The sequence below is a fragment of the Lithobates pipiens genome, unplaced genomic scaffold (genome assembly GCF_037356315.1).
Source record: "Lithobates pipiens isolate NorthernLeopardFrog02 unplaced genomic scaffold, aLitPip1_a1.2 Scaffold_25, whole genome shotgun sequence".
Taxonomy (NCBI): Eukaryota; Metazoa; Chordata; class Amphibia; order Anura; family Ranidae; genus Lithobates; species Lithobates pipiens.
Genome location: NW_027507787.1, coordinates 63,411,666 through 63,430,324, shown reverse-complemented (window position 1 = coordinate 63,430,324; position 18,659 = coordinate 63,411,666). Strand labels below are relative to the sequence as shown.

Below are 18,659 nucleotides of genomic sequence, written 5' to 3'. Positions count from 1 at the left end.
GCAGAAACGCAGAGAATTCTCCAGGATCCAACCACCTACAGGAAACTACCGGGAGAATCCCACTGTCAAACTGAAATCCTCACTTGATCCAATTATTCCAAAAAGGGTCTAAGCTAGTAATACTACACACAAAAGAGGCTGGATATCTTCTTCCAAAAGTCCCTAAAATTCCAGTAATTTACCAGATTCCAAAGATCCAGAATGATAGGCACATCCCACCAGGTAAACCCATAGTCAGTGGGATAGGTTCACTTTACTCTAGACTTGGGGAATACATTGATACCTTCTTGCAACCGGTCTCCATACAGGGTAAAGATTATTTGAAAGATAGTAGGTAGCTCATTAATCTGATTAAGGATATAGAAGTGGGGGCCATACACTACTGGTGACAATAGATGTAGAATCCCTGTACACCATTAGACAACAGCATGCTTTAGATGCTTTAGATGCCACCCTATGGGCCTTAAACAAATATTCAGAGTTAACAACCCCACAAATTAAATATCTCGTGAAACCTTAAGTATGGCTATGACCAAAAACTACTTTTGGTATTCGGGGAGTTTTTTTATGAAACTAAAGGGGTAGCAATGGGGGCCAGATATGCTCCCAGCACTTCTAATATATTTTTTAATAAATGGGAGGAGGAACAACTCTTTTCAAATCAGTGGCCATAACCTAAAATGTATACATGGTACAATATATTCATTATTTGGGAGGAATCAAAAGAAGTATTGCAAATTTTCCTGACCCATATTTATGCAAATAGGTATAACATCAAATTTACCAGAACATGGCATCAGTCATTTATCCAATTTTTGGACCTGGAAATTTTTAAGTAGGAACCTTTTGGGGACCGGTACCCACTTTAACCACTTCAGCCCTGGAAGGATTTACCCCCTTCCTGACGAGGCCATTTTTTGCGATACGGCACTGCGTCGTTTAAAACTGACAATTGCGCGGTTGTGCGATGCTGTACCTAAATAAAATGGATGTCCATTTTTCCCACAAATAGAGTTTTATTTTGACGGTATTTGATCACCTCTGCGGTTATTATTTTTTGCGTCATAAATTAAAAAAGAGCGTCAATTTTGAAAAAAAAAACACAATATTTTTTACTTTCTACTATAATAAATATCCTATTAATATATAAAAAATGTCTTCATCAGTTTAGGCCAATATGTATTCTTCTACATAAATTTTGGTAATAAAATTTGCAATAAGCGTATATTGATTGGTTTGCACAAAAGTTATAGCATCTACAAAATAGGGGATAGATTTATGGCATTTTTTTTACTAGTAATGGCGGTGATCTGCAATTTTTATCGGACCTGCGACATTGTGGCAGACAGATCGGACACTTTTGACACTTTTTTGAGCTAAAAATAGCCACTGATTACTATTTAAATGTCATTGGTAGGGAAGGGGTTAACATTAGGGGCGATCAAATGTGTATCCTAGGGAGTGTTTCTAAATGTGCGGGGATGGGACTGCCTGGAGGAGGAGACTGAATGTTGTTCCAAATCAGTATGAACAACAGATCTGTCTCCTCTCTCCTGACACAGGAGATGTCAGTTTACATTGAGAGATGTCTGTTCTCTTTCTCTTAGGAGTGATCGCAGGTGCCCGGCGGACATCATGGCCACCAGGCACATGCATCAGCTCCAACATCGCGCAGATTTTGGGGAATAGAAAACCCAGTGGATATACAGACTTCAATCTCTATATCCCCGGGGTCTGAACCTGTCTATAGATTTAAACATTTTATTACTGATTATTAAATAAGTTTGGTTGTGGGGGGGGGGGTGCTTTTTGGGTTTAAAAATTGGCTGCACACCGACGTGATTGAAGTCCATTTATTAAATATTCCATGTAAACAATGACAAACACTACGGTTGCAGTAGCCAGAACAGAGGTGGACTAGTTTTGCACAGCTACACTGTTCTTACTCATCACCTTGAGGTGTGCTAATAACATTCCATAAATAGGCCCCCAACACTCGTGTCCATAGGTGTGGTTGGTATCAGTAGACACACCACCTGTCCCAACTACATATATAGTTGCATATTCAGAACAAAATAGAGGGGAAGGAAAAAGACACACATTATCTCATTTTGTTTAACAATAAGAAAAAGAAAAGATTAAGCTTGAAGTATCAAATGTACATCAATAAAAGCTGATCGTCCTCTGCCAATCTGAAAAGGCCCATAAAATAAATAAATACCAACAGACAATAGACCATGACAGTAGATGCAAAACCATCAAACATATATAGATATAATTATATAAACAAATTTGACCAAAAACTTGAACAAAAAATAAAAAAAAGTATTCTATATATGTATAATAATATAATATATAATATAATATAATATAATATATAAGAGGACAAACTTCAAATGACACACAAAAAGGAAAAGGAAAGGAAAATAAGACCAAAAATTACTTATAAAATCATGAATAATCTTCTGTATATAGAGAAAAATCATATCAGCATCATATACTAAATTAACCTTTTAAAATCTTTTTCTAATGCATATGTCTTAAAGTGAAGTTCTACCCACTTTTACCTTTTATGAAGTACCTTGCATACTTCCATTCCAGCCTCGCCATGGCTCAGTGCATCACGTCCTCTTCCTTGCTGCCTTCTGGGACCTTTGTGTATACCAGAAGATGACGGGGACCTTCAGGAAGCACTGCGTGACTCGCACATGTGCAATAGGAAACCAGCAGTGGAGCCTTCAGGCTCCACTGCCGGTTGCCCTTAGTTGGAATGGCGGCGCCTGCACCCGATCCGATGGATGGATCAGCCTCAGGGGAGAGGACATTGCGGGCTCCCTGGACAGGTAAGTGTCCTTATTAAAAGTCAGCAGATATAGTGTTTGTAGCTGCTGACTGAAAGAAAACAAAAAATTTTGCGGCTGGAACTCTGCTTTAAGATTATAAACGAAACAATGAAAGGACTGATTTGTAATGGGTTTACCATGTACTGTATTAGAAATTTTACTCTTATTTTTCTTATTTCAGGCATTAACCTTCTAGTTTGAGTAGGGATAGCACCCACTCACCAACAATCTTCATCACAATTCCATATTTGTACCATATATTAGCAATTGTTTTTTTTATTCCTATTAAACAGCTTATGGCAATTAACATTTTCCCCACTAGAGGGAGCCAGACTATGGTTTGTCCTTCAATGGTATGCTCATGGGGTTTGCAATTAATATGAGGATGTGTGCGGCATGGGTGCATGGCTCTATAGGGACAAGGTAGATCTTTTTCATCTCCAACCTCCATTTTTGAGGAGCCCAGCCAATCACATTTGGTTATCCATTTCCACATCCCCAGCCCATTGTAGCCAACATTGTAAAAAAATTCATAGGGACACTTTTTTGGCTGTAGGCAGAGTCTTATTATAATTAGGGGGCAGGACATGTGTTTGTAGGCATGACAAAATGGCTGAAAAATGTGTGTGGTTTATGTGAGATAGTGGGCGTGGCGTATATGGGCGTGTTCAAATTGGGGTGTGGTTAGAGTCTGAGATGAATGAGAGATGGAGAAAGAAAGGAGAAAAGAGGGAGGGAGAGAGAAAGAAAGAAAGAAAGAAGAAGGAAAGGAGAGAGAATGGATGGAAAGAGGGATGGAGTGACAGCAGGCCCAGATCCTACACTACAATAGAAATGCTTATTCCAGAGTTTAAAAAATAAGGAGATAAAGATACTCCTGGTGTTAGTGTTTCAATCATCCCAGCACCATGGTTGTTGTGGTGTCAGGATGATTGAAGTGCATTATTATTATTATTACATTGTAATATAGAATGAAATCATTTAACTCACCATAATCCAGAATCAGTGGGATCCCTGAGCGTGACACCTGCCACGTCGCCCACCACCAGATGCCATCAGGTGCCCCCAGCAGAGTCGGTCCTTGCATCAGGTGCCCCCAGTAAGATCTATTCTTACATCAGGTGCCCCCAGCAGAGTCCGTCCTTACATAAGGTGCCCCCAGCAGAGTCCGTCCTTACATCAAGTGCCCCCAACAGAGTCCGCCCTTACATCAGGTGCCCCCAGAAGCAGAGGCCCTCCTTACAGATCTGTGTCCCTGGCAGCAGAGCCCCTCCTTACATCTGGTGTCCCCAGCAGTGGATCCCTCCTTTATATCTGGTGTCCCCGGCAGCGGAGCCCTCCTTTACATCTGGTGTCCCCAGCAGCAGAGCCCTCCTTTACATCTGGTGTCCCTGGCAGCGGAGCCATCCTTTAAATTTAGTGTCCCCGGCAGTGGAGCACTCCTTTACATCTGGTGTCTCCGGCAGCGGAGCCCACCTTTACATCTGACGTCCCCCAGCTGCGGAGCCCTCCTTACAGATCTGTGTCCCCCAGCAACATAGCCCTCCTTACTTCAGTGTCCCCAGGAGCTGGCAGCAGTGGAGCCCTCCTTACAGAGTGATCTGTGTCACCAAGCAACAGAGCCCTCCTTACTTCAGTGTCCCTGGCAGCAGCAGTGGAGCCCTCCTTACAGAGCGATCTGTGTCCCCCAGAAAGAGAGCCCTCCTTACAGAGTGTTCTGTCATAAACCAGATGTGACCAGAACTGTGTGACTGTGACAGAGTGAACCAGACATAAACCGGTGAAAGTAAATAAGTGTATTAAAGTAAATGCATATAAATGTGAACACACCACCAATACAGAGTGAACAAACTGAACAACCAGTGATAATAAACCAACCAGCATATATATAGCAAAAGGGAGTACCAGAATTGTAGTCAAGCCAGGCCAGGGTCATAAACAGGAGATGGGGGGCCAGGAGTAAACAGACAGGGAACAAGATGAAACGAATCAGGCTGCAGGGCAAGGATCCAGGGATACAGGAACAGAAACAAACAGGTTCAGGGTGTTAGGTACCTGGATGGTGAGCCTGACTTGGTGGAAGAAGACTTCTCTTACGACTCTGGTTCAGGGCCCACTGGAGTGAAGACAGTGGTCCCGTGAGCGCAGCGGGGTGTGAGTGTCTGGGCTGGATGCAGCAGCTGATGCAGGCAGTGTATATGGTCCTCCGGATGGCTGGAACTGCAGAAACTGGCAGAGGCTGGCAGAAGCTGGCAGAGCTGGCAGAAGTTGGCAGAACTGGCAGAACAGGGCAGGGGAGATCAGCAGAGTCAGACGTAAGCCGGGTCAGTAATAGCAATCAGATGAACAGGTAGCAGGAGTCTCAGGTACAAGCTGCAGACAAACAGCACTGAACAAATGGTAGCAGGAGTCTCAGGTACAAGCTGCAGACAAACAGCACTGAACAAATGGTAGCAGGAGTCTCAGGTACAAGCTGCAGACAAACAGCACTGAACAAATGCAGCTGTACCTTTAAATAGGGCCACTGGCGCCAAACCACGCCAGCGCGCACACGCGGCCGTTGCGCATGCGCGTGTGCATGAGGTGCATACTGGCGCACACACACGCGCCGATGCTTGGATTGCCTAATGGCGCGCGTACGCATATGCGCACACAGATTCACCCGCAAAGTGCAAACAGAGCCCTGACACAGGGTTCAGGATACAGGAATCAGGGTTCAGGTCCAGGATCAGGATCACAGATAAACAGGCTGCAGGTCAGGACACAAAGAAGGATGATACCAGGGCAAGGTGTGTGTGCACTTGCTGGGAATTTATACTATAGCTGCTGTCAAAGTCAGGTGATGCCTAATTGCAGAAGGTAATGCCTGCTCCACACTGCCAGGATCCATCCACTGGTGGACACCAGTACTGTGGCCCAAAGATGACATAATACCAGCAGGAAAAAGCTCTGATAGTTCCAAACTGACAGGAGACACCTGCTGGTGGACCTCAGTACTGCATGCCAAATTATAGATATTACCAGCGGAGGGAACCTTTCCTGACACGATCTGTGTCCTCACTTCTCCACCGAGCACAAGAGGAAATAATCCTTATAACGGTGGCGGTGGTCATCTTTTTGTAGCCCACCAGCTGTTTTTTCCTAAAACATTCCCGATTTTCACTGGACAAAGGTAAAATCCCGGGAAATTAATCGGGATGAGCTCCAGTCGGGACGAGGGTGCCAAAATTGTGATTGTCCTGGGAAAATCAGGACTGTTGGCAAGTATGGGAGTGCCTCTTACATCAGGTGTCCCCAGCAGAGTACCTCTTATATCAGGTTTCCCCAGCGGAGTACCTCTTACATCAGGTGTCCCCAACGGAGTGTCTCTTACATCAGGTTTCCCCAGCGGTCAGTGTCCCCAGCAGAATGCCTCTTACAACAGGTGTGCCCAGCGGAGTGCCTCTTAAATCAGTGCCCCCAGCTGAGTGCTTCTTAAATCAGTGCCCCCAGCAGAGTGCCTCTTACATCAGGTGTCCCCAGTGGAGTGTTGGCTGCATACGGAGTGTTGGCTGCAGTCTAGCTACATCTCCACTCATTCCTCGTGTTCAGTGGAGAGGGGAGGGGCCAATCCGTGCAACTAACCCCGGCTGGAGAATTGTGAAGAGAGAAGCCAATTCATTGGCTGCACAGATTGGCCCCTCCCCTCTCCACCAAACACGAGGAACAAGAGGAGATGTAGCTGAACACAAGGGGAAAGCTCTCGTGGAGGTGCTGGTGGCCATTTTGTTGAAGCCAGGAGCCAGAACTGCTGCAGAGCCAAACATTCCGATCAGGATGAGGGTCCCAAAATCGGGATTGTCCTGGGTAAATTGGGACTGTCACTGAGTGACACACATCCAGGATCTATATGGTTTATCCAAATAAAGCACATTTTGACCTACCCTAAAAAGTGGTCAAACACCTTTGGTGAGTTGCCATCTGCCTCATGAGCACTTGTGGTGAAGCACTCATTTGAACATACATCAAATCAGAAGAATTCTTATATGTTTTTAGGGTGTTGGGATTGTCACAATGTATTTTAATCAGTTTGCTATTTGAATATGCACATGGTTTATTATGCACTATTTTATGTGTTGAATCACCATATATGTGTTGTTTTGTAGCGCCAACATCTTTACCTTTGTTTACTATTCAGATGGTAGGGTCAGAATTTGTCATAGACATGAAAGCATGGGTCCATCCTGCCTTGTGTCAATGGTTCAGGCTGGTGGTGGTGGTGTAATGGTGTGGGGGGGGGGGGGGGGGCTTGGCACACTTTGGATACCTTAGTACCAACTGAGCATTGATTAAAAGTATTAAGTATTAAGAGTATTGTTGTCTACCATGTCCATTCCTTTATGACTAAATCCATCTTCTGATGACTACTTCCAGCAGGATAATGCACCATGTCACAAAGCTCAAATCATCTCACCACTGGTTTCTTGAACATGACAATGAGTTTACTGTTCTCCAATGACCTCCACGGTCACCATATCTCAATCCAATAAAGAACCTTTGGGATGTGGTTTAACTGGAGATAACTGGACCCCCTCCATCAGTGCAGACCCCCCTACATCCGTGCAGACCCCCTCTCCCCTAGCACTCCCACAGCACATGTCCATTTGTATTGCATTAAACTACAGACCTCAGATGAGCGCAGGATAGGCACAGTGGTGTCCCTCAGACTCCCTCTCACACAGTGGAGCAAACCAAAGCCGCCCCCCCTCCTTTGTAGATGTAAACAGAGAGGAAGGAGAGGCAGCTTCGTTCCACTCCGCTGTGTGAGACCACAGGCGGGTGAGGATAGTGCAGCGTTAGTGGTGCCGCTGCCCACAGGTGTCACCCCTCTGCCCGCACCCCCCTAGAGATGCCACTGCAGCCGCACATAAGGGGGAGAGGGAGGGGCAAATAAGAGCCCACGGCTGGTCTCTCTCCACACAGAGACAGCCGCTCCGATCTCCGGCTGCTTCGCTCTCCAGCTGCTTCGCTCTCCTCCTCTGATCTGCTCCTGTCAGTTGCTGGCGGAGAGAGCCACCTCTGGACACAGACAAGGAGAGGATGGAGGGGAGCACTCTGCGCTTTGGCGCCCCAACCTCTGCACCACGCAGGTGCGCTGCACCCCGCGGACCCACCCAGGATCGGCCCTGGAATAAATGCACAGAGCACACCAAGGTTCAAGTCAGAATACACATGCTGTTTGTATTTAGACAGTTGCCTATCCCAGGGTTCAGCTTTAAAGTTTCAAAGCAAAATGGTAAACATGATAGCCAGGCAACTAGCATTTTACAACAGGATAAGCCATTAGTGAAAACCTCTATGCTTTTCTCATAGTAGGTTTCATTTAAACATTCTGTGTTCCTTCACATTTAAATGCCCATGCGGACAATATGATCAGTTTATATAAAACGTATTATGTTTGCTGGAATTGGTTAACCCTCTTCATTGTACTGCAGGCATAATAAAAGGCTGATGTGTTTTTGCTGCCTGTGTTTCCCTGCAGATGGCACTCACAGCCTCAGTTCCCTATACCCCTTTCTATCTGTCATATTTTCACAGCTGCTGTGAATGTTCTCCAGTTGCTGTAAGCCCTGATAGTAAGCACACTTGCTGTAGAGGTGGAGAGAAAATGATAAGCAGAAAAACAGCAGTGGTGACCTATCCCATGCTGCTTCCTCGCCAGCTGTCCCAAAGTGACCACAGTAATGCCAGTCAAGGTGGATGTACCCTGAAAGCTAAGATGTAAAAAGGGCAGCGGGATGCCTGTGCAGTGCAGTATCCTGAGAGGGACCTGCAGCTATAAACATCAGCAACTAAGGAGCTTTCCTTCTATTGGGATCATTACACTGACCCCTGTGCCTGTCACCTGGAAGGATCTCATCACCCCAAGGAATCAGAGGTAGGTCCACCTTAGAGTGGTCAGCTCCCCCATACCCTTTGCCTTGTAAACTTCTCCTGCAGTTTTATATAAATTCTGTTTTTTTTATTATTTTTCCTCCTTTTTGCATTGGGTTAGCAAGTTGCATGGTCCCTGTCTTTCAAGTGCAATGATAGAGGCATGCAGTGTACATCTTTTTTCATGTGTGACAAGTGATTACACACACAAGCCTGTCTGCTGCTTCTGCTTCCTTCATGCATTTTTTTTTTGTTCAGAGTGACAATGTGTTTGCTGGATACGTATATTATTCAGATTCAGAGTGCACCCAACGTCTAGAGCGACATCTCAAAGCTTTATGTCTGTACAAGATAAGGTCGTGACCACACGTATTAATACCTGTCCTACAGGATGGCTTTTGATGTCAGTATATTAATTAGAAGGATTTATTTTCTTATTTCCTATAGGTTAACATGAGAAAAACCTTAAGATTCTGTAATAAACCTGTTAAAATTAGAAATTCTATATTTAAATTACTATTCCATTGTATTCATTCTAGATTGCCTTCTTACTACACTGATACTCTACACATGTTTAGGTGTAATAATATATATATATTTAAGAAAATAGAAGATTTTAAATAGTTATATATTTCCACATATGCACACATATATAAAATGTATGTGTAAAATATTATTAATGTAATGTTTCAATATATCAGTGTAGATGCACAATACGTAAGCATACATATGTGTCTATAAAGGTTGTCTCTTGCAAATTATTTTGTACAGAAGAATCTGTTATTAATAATTCAGAGTTTAATAAACAATACAGGCATGAAGTGTTTTTTTTTTTTTTTCCTCTTTTTGTGACAAGCAATAACTAGAATCCGCCACATCATGTGTGCTTAGTAACCTATGGTGACCTATATAAAATGGCCTTTCTGCCAGGGTCACTTTAATATATAAGTGGGTCTGGACATCCATGTAAAACCAGATAAAACTTTATATTCTAAAGAAACGAAATCTTGTTGGAGTTCTTAAACCAAGGCATACACACAAAGTTTGGGCCAACTAACCCAATTTGGGCTCAGTCTTGGGCAGCCTAATCCGAATTTGTATAGGAGGGCTGTTAAGCACCCCTGTTGGGTTTCAAAGCTTTTAGGAAACAAAAGAAAACTCACTATACATATGTGCCAATGTGCTGAGTGGATGTTCTTTCTTGCCACAATGATATTCAAGTAGATAATAATCATCTAGAAAGTTTAAGAGGCTATCCACGCACCAGCTATTTACTGGATAAATAGGTCTAAAGACCTTCCTTTTTTCATAGTCTGTATGCGTATTGTAACCCTAAATGGCAGTATAACTGCAAACCTGTTTAAAGCATTACTAGAGCACTCTCACTAATATCAATATTCTGATAATATTGCATAGGATTAGACAAGCTCTCTGTCCCCCACCAGTATATGACAGCACTCGGTTATGCACTCTCATCATACTCCAGACATCATGTTGTTTCAGGAGGTTCCATAAGTTGCTTTTGCATGCTTTTTTTCTTTAATACTAATTTATCTTAACCCTTTAGATTTCTTTGAAGGAAATATCACAAATCTGCTGTTGTGGGAACATTCAGTTGATTTAAGTTGATGGTTGGGATTTGATGGGTTATAGGTTAAACCCCATTTTATTTTTGCATCCAAACAACTGCATCGGTCATTTAAGTTCAAAGATGACCGTTCCCTATTTATAACAAGGGGTTTCCTACATCACCTGGGACCTGAATTCATTGTCTTCTTTGGTATCACCATAGTTGAATATGTTGCTTATTGGACTATCTGTCACAGTGGGCCTGGAGCAAATGCCCATTTTTCTTATTGCTAAAATGACCTTGAGTCAAAGTCTAATGTATTTTGATGGCTGACGCTTGATACCTAATAATGTTAATAATTACATTTTTTGACACAGAACCTTTGTAAAATTGTGAAACTGTCTTATTTGCTAAAATGCTTTGTGTTAGCATGGCATGCTTATAACTGATGCACATTCATAATCATCTAGAAGACCTATAACTAATGTTATTTGGGATAGCAGAGGGTCAAGATCAACAATTAACATTTTTATGTACTCCTGTGTTTTGCTCAAGTCGTTTAAATATCATTCATGTAAAAACCTTTTTATTTGTACAGTAAAAAATGTATGTTGCTTGTTCTGGTTAATTAAATAATGTGTCCTTGTGTTACAAAATACAATACAGCTCTTATATTGGTTGATTTAACTGCTCAAACCTTCAAAGTACCCTTCTGGCCAAATTTCCTATACATGGTAGTCTTGTTCTCTTCAGAGAAAGCGGTGTGACAGACTCCTTTCCTATCTGACATCAATACATTACACTGTTTTTATCACTACAAACTAGATTACACAGATTACCCTTCTTCCATATTGTGAAGACGGACTTCAGATAGAACTTATTTTGCTTCAGATATATTTGTGAAAGGTTAGAGCTTTGATAAGGTTTTAATTGCTGTCTGCATCCCTTTTGGGAATTTGTGTGTTTAAGCTCCAGCTTGAGTTACGGGGCTCTGTAAACAATGCAAAAAATGCAGGTCCTCTTCCAGCATGTATATGTCTTTATTACACATTTACGTAGAGAGCACCACCAGGACATCACTCACTCATGTGTTTCACCCAAGGGGCTTTATCTGGGCTCTGTAAACAATAGGAGGTAAGAAAATGATGGAAACCATGAAAAGGAAATTGTTGCCTAAAATAAAAATCCATAATATTTATATACAATATTTTTTTTATTTACCAGACTTAAAGAAAGTCCATTTTAAAAAGTATCTTTTGAACTGAAAATAATTTAAAAAGAATGCATATACAACTTTTTTTTAAAAGCAATATATTTCCAGTTAATGAAAGAAGCTTGCTGCTTAGCTGCACTTGTAGTCTAAGGTAGAGGAACATTCTTGGGAAATAAAGGAATTGTGGGAGGTGGAGCCTATTTGTGTCTTAAAGCAGAACTAAAGGCAACACATTTTTCTTCCATTTTTGGTAGAGTTATGCCCTGTACACATGGTCGGACTTTCCGACGGAAAATGTGCGATCGGATCTTGTTGTCAGAAAATCCAATCATGTGAGGGCTCCATCTGACATTTTCTGTCTGAATTTCTGACACACAAGTTTGAGAGCTGGATCTAAAATTTTCTGATAACAAAATCCGATCGTTTAAATTCCAATCGGGTGTAGACAGTTCAGACGGACAAAGTGCCACGCATGCTCAGAATAAATTATGAGATGAAAGCAATTGGCTACTGCCCTCTTTATAGTCTCATCGTACATGTTCTACGTCACCTCGTTCTAAACAATCGGATTTTCCGACAACTTTGTACGACCATGTGTATGCAAGACAAGTTTTGGCCAAAATCCGTTAGATTTAGAATCAGATAGATTTTGTAGTCGGAATGTCCGACCGTGTGTACAGGGCATAAGAGCGGTTATAACTAGGGATGGACGAACAGATGGACACCGTAAACAGGAAGTTGCCTCCCTATATAAGCCTTCCCATACCGGGAGAATCTCAGTTTTTTCACCAGTGTCTAAGGTGTTGGTCATGAATGAAGATGTGCTGTGCTGAGCTCCACTGGAGCAATCCTTGCTGGGGCTAGCTATGCAGCTGGATCCACTCAAAGTGTATTTTAGGCCAAATTGAATGGTACCCGAGCCTCGTGTCTAAAGAAACAAGGTCTTTGCTTGTAAACACTTCTCTTTTTAGAGAGCTGGACCCCAGGATCCAGTACTTTTGGTATAAAGGCCATAAAATTTTACTGGCGGGGTGCTAATACAGGTCCAGGATTGTGGGTTCCCCAAGGGTCCTGAAGGTTTGTTAACGGAACCCACCATGAAGGGTGAAGATTGGGTCTGTTGTTTATACCACGGAAAACCCTGCAGCATGAAACATAAGTGGAGTTTTCTAAGGAATGTTTACACTTTCTTCTGAAATGTCTCCTTTAAAGTAAATGTTGTCCTGCCTAAGTGTCACCACTGTGGGCTGTATGGAGCATGTACCTTCTCATGTTTTGCTCAGAAATCACGCTGTGTCACAGAAGCAGCAGACTTTTTTCCCCCAGCTAGCAGGCAGACCTCTGGTAGGTTTGGGGGGTTTTGCTTCCTCCAGACACCCCACCTGGGCTGAACTCTTCCCCTCTTCATGAGGCTAAGTATAAGGGAGAAACTGAAAACGATCGGCAATGTCGCTTTCTTTCACCGCCTCTACTCGTCAGCGGCTTCCAGGTCTCTTCCACGCCACCCCAAAACTCTTTTATTGAAAGTGAAAGGAGGGGGTCGCGATGTGAGGTGGGGGAGGGGCTTAGTGTGGTGTTGGCATCCTCCAATGCGGGAGTGTGTTTTAAAAAAAAAATCCATTTGTGCTGGCTGCAAAATTGTCAGAGAGACATAAGAGCAAAGAGGAGCATGAAAGAGGTTTTGTTGACACTTCCAATTTGACACATTTACTATTTGCATCAAACTGAGCATTAATAGCAGCGGCAGTGGCTGGACTATTGCTCAAGCAGTGGATGTGGTTTCTTCTGTAAGTACCTCTGCTTTGTGCATCGGGCTAAGGTCAAAGGGGGGGTTGAAACACCCCCAAAAAAGAGCTAAAAGGGTCTTCCTCAAGCTCTGAAAAGCCTACTAATTTCTACAAATGGCATCCTCCCCTGAGAGAGGGTGGCTGGTCCGAGTGAGCATCGGGGCCATGAAATGTTTGAAACAGTTTTCAACACTGCAGTCCCTGTTTATTTTACTAAAAAGATATTTTTTCCTCAGCCATAATAGGTTTAAAAAAAAAAAAGGTTTGACGACTTTAATCGCATCCCAGTATGGGTCAAAATGGACAGGTTCTCTTCCATTGCCCAGGACCCTCAAACTGAGGAACTAGGAGTGGGAGAAGACAAATTCCCTTAGGGGACCATGGTGAGGCTTGTGACTCCTCTTCTGAGGTGTTAAATGTGGGAGAATCAGCTGTTTCAATCTTAAGATTGATGGTGTAATTTCTTGCTCCACATTTATGTACCCTTAACTGATTGTTTGGGTTCGCTAAAGCCTCCTCAAGCTGTGCATGCCTTTTTCTGTCTATTCATTGTTGGAAAAGCTTTTTTGTATCTGAGAGAGATCATCCAGATAAGCATTATTTTCCCTTCTAAAAAGTTTTCATACTTTATCCTAACGCGGAGGAAATTCATTAAGTAGGGTATACCAGAAATTAACGTGTTATATCCTCTGTGAATAAGAGTTTAACTTACTGGCAGACAATGCTCAAATGCCTAGGGATCCAATGGATAAAAAGTTGGAATTCCTATTTAAAAAAATAAAATAAATAAAAAACTTTTTTCTCTGGCAGATGGAGTGTCTCAGCCTGCGCTGACAGTAATTGCTTAATCATTGAGAGACCAGTTTAAACAGGTGTTCAAGGTTATCCTGCTCAGCAGGCCCAGCATCAGGCAGCTTTATGTTTGCAATAGTTGCTTTGAGAAATTCTATGCTTCAGGCCTTGCACCCTTCGCTAAGCACCATGCAGAAGCTCCTGATTAGTCTTCCTTTTGTGGTGAAACAGCTATTAAGGTTTTTTTTTGGGATAATACATCCAAAGAAATTCTAGTACAAAAAGTACCCCTTTTGCCATTTAAGAAAAGGAGTAAATGTATTTTCTTTTTTAAAGCTCCTTCTTCTGTGCCAGGGGCATCAGCCTCCAGGCAGTCACAATGGCTTCCACCTTCATGCTCAAAAGGTAATCCTCAGGGTTAACCCCAGGGACAAAAGAGGTCTTGGGGGAGGAAACCTACAAGATACTGAAGCCTCCTTATGAGGAGGTGCCCCCGCTCGCTCAATAGGGGGAATTCTTCTGCAGTTCTCAAGGATCTGCCAGGAAGAGTTTCAAGACGAATGGCAGATGTCCTCAATAGCTCCAAAGTACAAACTGGAGTTCCAAGAGTTCCTATCTCCTTGTTTTCTTAGATAAAACGTTCCTAAGGATCCAGAGAAAAAGAAGTCTTTCTCTCAAGCATTGAACCATCTTATGGCAAAAAGTGATCACGGTGGCCCCCATGTAAGAGCAGAGGTTGGGGTTTGGTTAAATCCAAATGGACATTCTGGATTTCAAAAATCTAGTTTTACAGTGGCTGTTTGAAGAGGAATATCATTGTTATGGCAGTAGCTAGCTGCCATAACCTCAGTATCCTCTTCTTCAGCGGGTGGCCCACTGCAAGATAAAAGTAGTCCCTGTGGCGGATTCACCGCGAGATCACTTTTATTGTTGGTGAGAGAGGGCCCCCCTTCTGCCATGATCTGGTGTCCTCCACCGCTGCCGACAGCTCTGGTAAGCGGCGGAGGGCATTGGATCATGGCAGGAGGCGATCACGTCCTTCTGCTTGTTCAGTATGGAGACGAGTGAGGGGAATATGGCCCCCACCCGTCTCCATACAATTGCTGGGTGGAAGCGACGTCAAAACATCACTTCCGCCCACAGCTCTTAAAGGGCCAATTTTTGAAAACTATTTTTTTAAATTAAATTTTTTTTTATTGCATTTTAGTCAAAATATGAGATCTGAGGACTTTTTGACCTCAGATGTCATATTTAAGAGGACCTGCCATGATTTTTTTTCTATTACAAGGGATGTTTACATAAAAAATTTTTTAAACAGTGTAAAAATAAAAAATAAAAAGGTAAAAAAAAAAAAAATTCATAAATTAATAAATAATATTTTTTTAACCACTTGACAACTGGGCACTTAAACCCCCCTCATGACCAGACTAATTTTCAGCTTTCAGTGCTCTCACCCTTTGAATGACAATTACTCAGTCACGTAACACTGTACCTAAATTAATTTTTTGTGCTTTTTTTCCCACAAATAGAGCTTTCTTTTGGTGGTATTTGATCACCACTGGGTTTTTTATTTTTTGCGCTATAAATGAAAAAAGACCGAAAATTTAGAAAAAAATAAAATTTTCTTTGTTTCTGTGATAAAATTTAGCAAATTATTAATTTACCTTCATAAATTTTGGCCACAATTTATACTGCTACATATTTTTGGTAAAAAATAACCCAAATTAGTGGATATTATTTGGTCTTTGTGAAAGTTAGAGAGTCCACAAGCTGTGGTGCAAATCATACAATTTGATCACATCTGATGTACTGGTGGCCTATCCCATTTCTTGCGACCCGAACAAGCCAGGAAAGTACAAATACCCCCCAAATTACCCCTTTTTTTAAAGTAGTCATTCCAAGGTATTTAGTAAGAGGCATGGTGAGCTTTTTGATGTAATTTTTTCCCACAATTCTTAGCAAAATGAAGATTTTTTTTTTCACAAAATTGTCATTGTAATAGGTTATTTCTCTCACATGGCATGTGTATACCACAGATGACGCCCCAAAATATATTCTGCTACTCCTCCTGAGTTTTTTACGATACCACATGTGTGGGACTTTTCCACAGCCTTGCCACTCAGAGAGGCCCAACATGCATGGAGCGCCATCAGGTGTTCTAGGAGCATAAATTACACATATAACTTGTTGACTAACTATTACACTTTTGAAGGCCCTGGAGCACCAGGACAGTGACACTGACGTGGCACTGATGACAGATGCACTGATACGTGGCACTGATGACAGATGCACTGATACGTGGCACTGATGACACGTGACACTGATGTGGCACTGATGACAGATGCCACTAATACGTGGCACTGATGATACGTGACACCGATGACAGATGGCACAAATATGTGGCACTGATGATAAATGGCACTTATACGTTGCACTGATGACACATGGCACTAATACGTGGCACTGATGACAAATGGCACTAATATGTGGCACTGATGACAGGTGGCACTAATACGTGGCACTGACACGTGACACTGATGACAGATGGCACTAATTCGTGGCATTGATGACACATGACACTGAAAACAGATGGCACGTGACATTGACAGGTGGCACTGATGACAGATGGCACTGATACGTGGCACGGATGACAGATGGCACTAAAATGTGGCACTGATGACGCGTGATACTGATATGGCATTGAAGACAGATGGCACTATGTGGCACTGATGACACGTGGCGCTGATGTGGCACTGATGACAGATGGCACTTATACGTGGCACTGGGGACAGGTGGCACTGGGGCAAATGACACTGACAGCTGGCACTGGGGACAGGTGGCACTGGGGACAGATGGCACTGACAGGTGGCACTGGGGACAGGTGGCACTGGGGACAGGTGGCATTGGGGACAGATGACAGTGGGGACAGATTGCAGTGGGGACAGGTTGCAGTGGGGACAGGTGGCAGTGACATTGTGGGACCTTTATTTTATGTTTTTTTTACCTACTCACAGCCGCTGCAGCCATTCATCTATCCCTCCTCACACGCTGTCTAAGTGAGGAGGGAAAGCCGGCGATGAGAGATGATCTCATATGTTTACATATAAGATCATCTCTCATTGGGCACCCCGATTGCGCTGTAAACGGCCACTGTGATTGGCTGTTTATGGCGATCTGTGACTGGCTGTGTCCAGGGGACACGGCCAGCACAGAACTTCCCCGATGCGCAATCGTGGGAGGGTGCAACACGGACGCGTCCTGCCGAGCTCATGTGCAGAAGCATATGTGAGTAGCGCCCGCATATGAAAACGGTGTTCAAACCATGCATGTGAGGTATCGCCTCAATCAGTAGAGCGGGAGCAATAATTCTACCCCTAGACCTCTTCTGTAACGCAAAACATGCAACCTGTACAATTTTTTAATCGTCGCCTATGGAGATTTTTAAGGGTAAATATTTGTCACCATTCCACAAGAGGGCGCAATTGTGAAGCATGACATGTTGGGTATCAATTTACTTGGCATAACATTATCTTTCACAATATAAAAAAATTGGGCTAATTTTACTGCTGTCTTATTTTTTTATTTAAAAAAAAGTGCACTTGTAAGACCGAATACGGCATGAAAACAATTATTGCAATTTATTCTCTAGGGTGTTAGAAAAAAAAAAAAATATATATATATATATATGTATATATATATATATATATATATATATATAATGTTTGGGGTTCTAAGTAATTTTCTAGCAAAAAAAACAGTTTTAAACATGTAAACACCTAAATCTCAAAACGACGCTGGTCCTTAAGTGGTTAAAACCATGAAAAGGGCTAAGATACTTGGGTCTGATCATAGGTACACCCAGAAAAGGGTATTCTTGCCCCAGGCAAAGATCAGCGCCATAAAGGAACTGATGTAGGTGGTCGAAGCAAGATAAATTATTCTATTCAACTTTGCATGAGGTTGTTGGGAATGATGGTGGCTTCATTCAAGGCCATTCCTTATGCCCAGTTTAATTTTCTGTTTCTGCTGCAAAACATCCTATCGGCTTGGAACAAAGGGTTCAAGCTCTAGACTCCCAATGTGTCTGACTCCAAAGCCTATGGCCACATCACCTTGAAAGCGCCCAATCTCATCTGATCTTGGAGGCTAAGCAGGGTCAGGCCTGGTTAGCACCCGGATGGACCACCTGGAAATACCAGGTACTGTAGGCTGGGTACGCCGGAGCCTCAGTTTATGGTTAATATTCAAAAATTTGCAAAGGGGAAAATCTTTCCTTCAGTTACCATGGAAGTGGCCCAGATTAGATATGACGTTGCCCATTATCATTCTAGAAATTCAGGCAGAGCACTTGGTTCTGAGGGCCTGAACGTTCAGTTTACAGTATTGTCCTGCCAGGATTCAATCTGGCTATGCCACGGTGGTCTTCATTCTAGGAATAGAAAATTGGCAGGTGGACTACTTGAGTCGCCAGCAGTTGTTCCTGGGAAAATGGTTCCTTTTCCCCCGATATCTTCCTGTCAATATGTCAAAGAAGGGTGATT

At 42.8% G+C, this 18,659-nt stretch overlaps 1 protein-coding gene and 1 pseudogene across 2 annotated transcripts in view; both read left to right on the top strand.

The window, feature by feature from the left end:
- Positions 1-8,425: 8,425 nt before the first annotated feature.
- Positions 8,426-18,659, top strand: part of LOC143930316 (cGMP-dependent protein kinase 2-like) — a 341,093-nt gene continuing 330,859 nt past the window's right edge. Inside the window, exon 1 of one of the 2 annotated variants that reach the window (XM_077454561.1) lies at positions 8,426-8,760. The gene's annotated coding sequence lies outside the window, so the exon portion shown is untranslated. The remainder of the gene's footprint in view (positions 8,761-18,659) is intronic. The other variant, XM_077454562.1, reaches the window with a different exon arrangement.
- On the top strand, positions 18,214-18,329 carry LOC143931833 (5S ribosomal RNA; annotated as a pseudogene).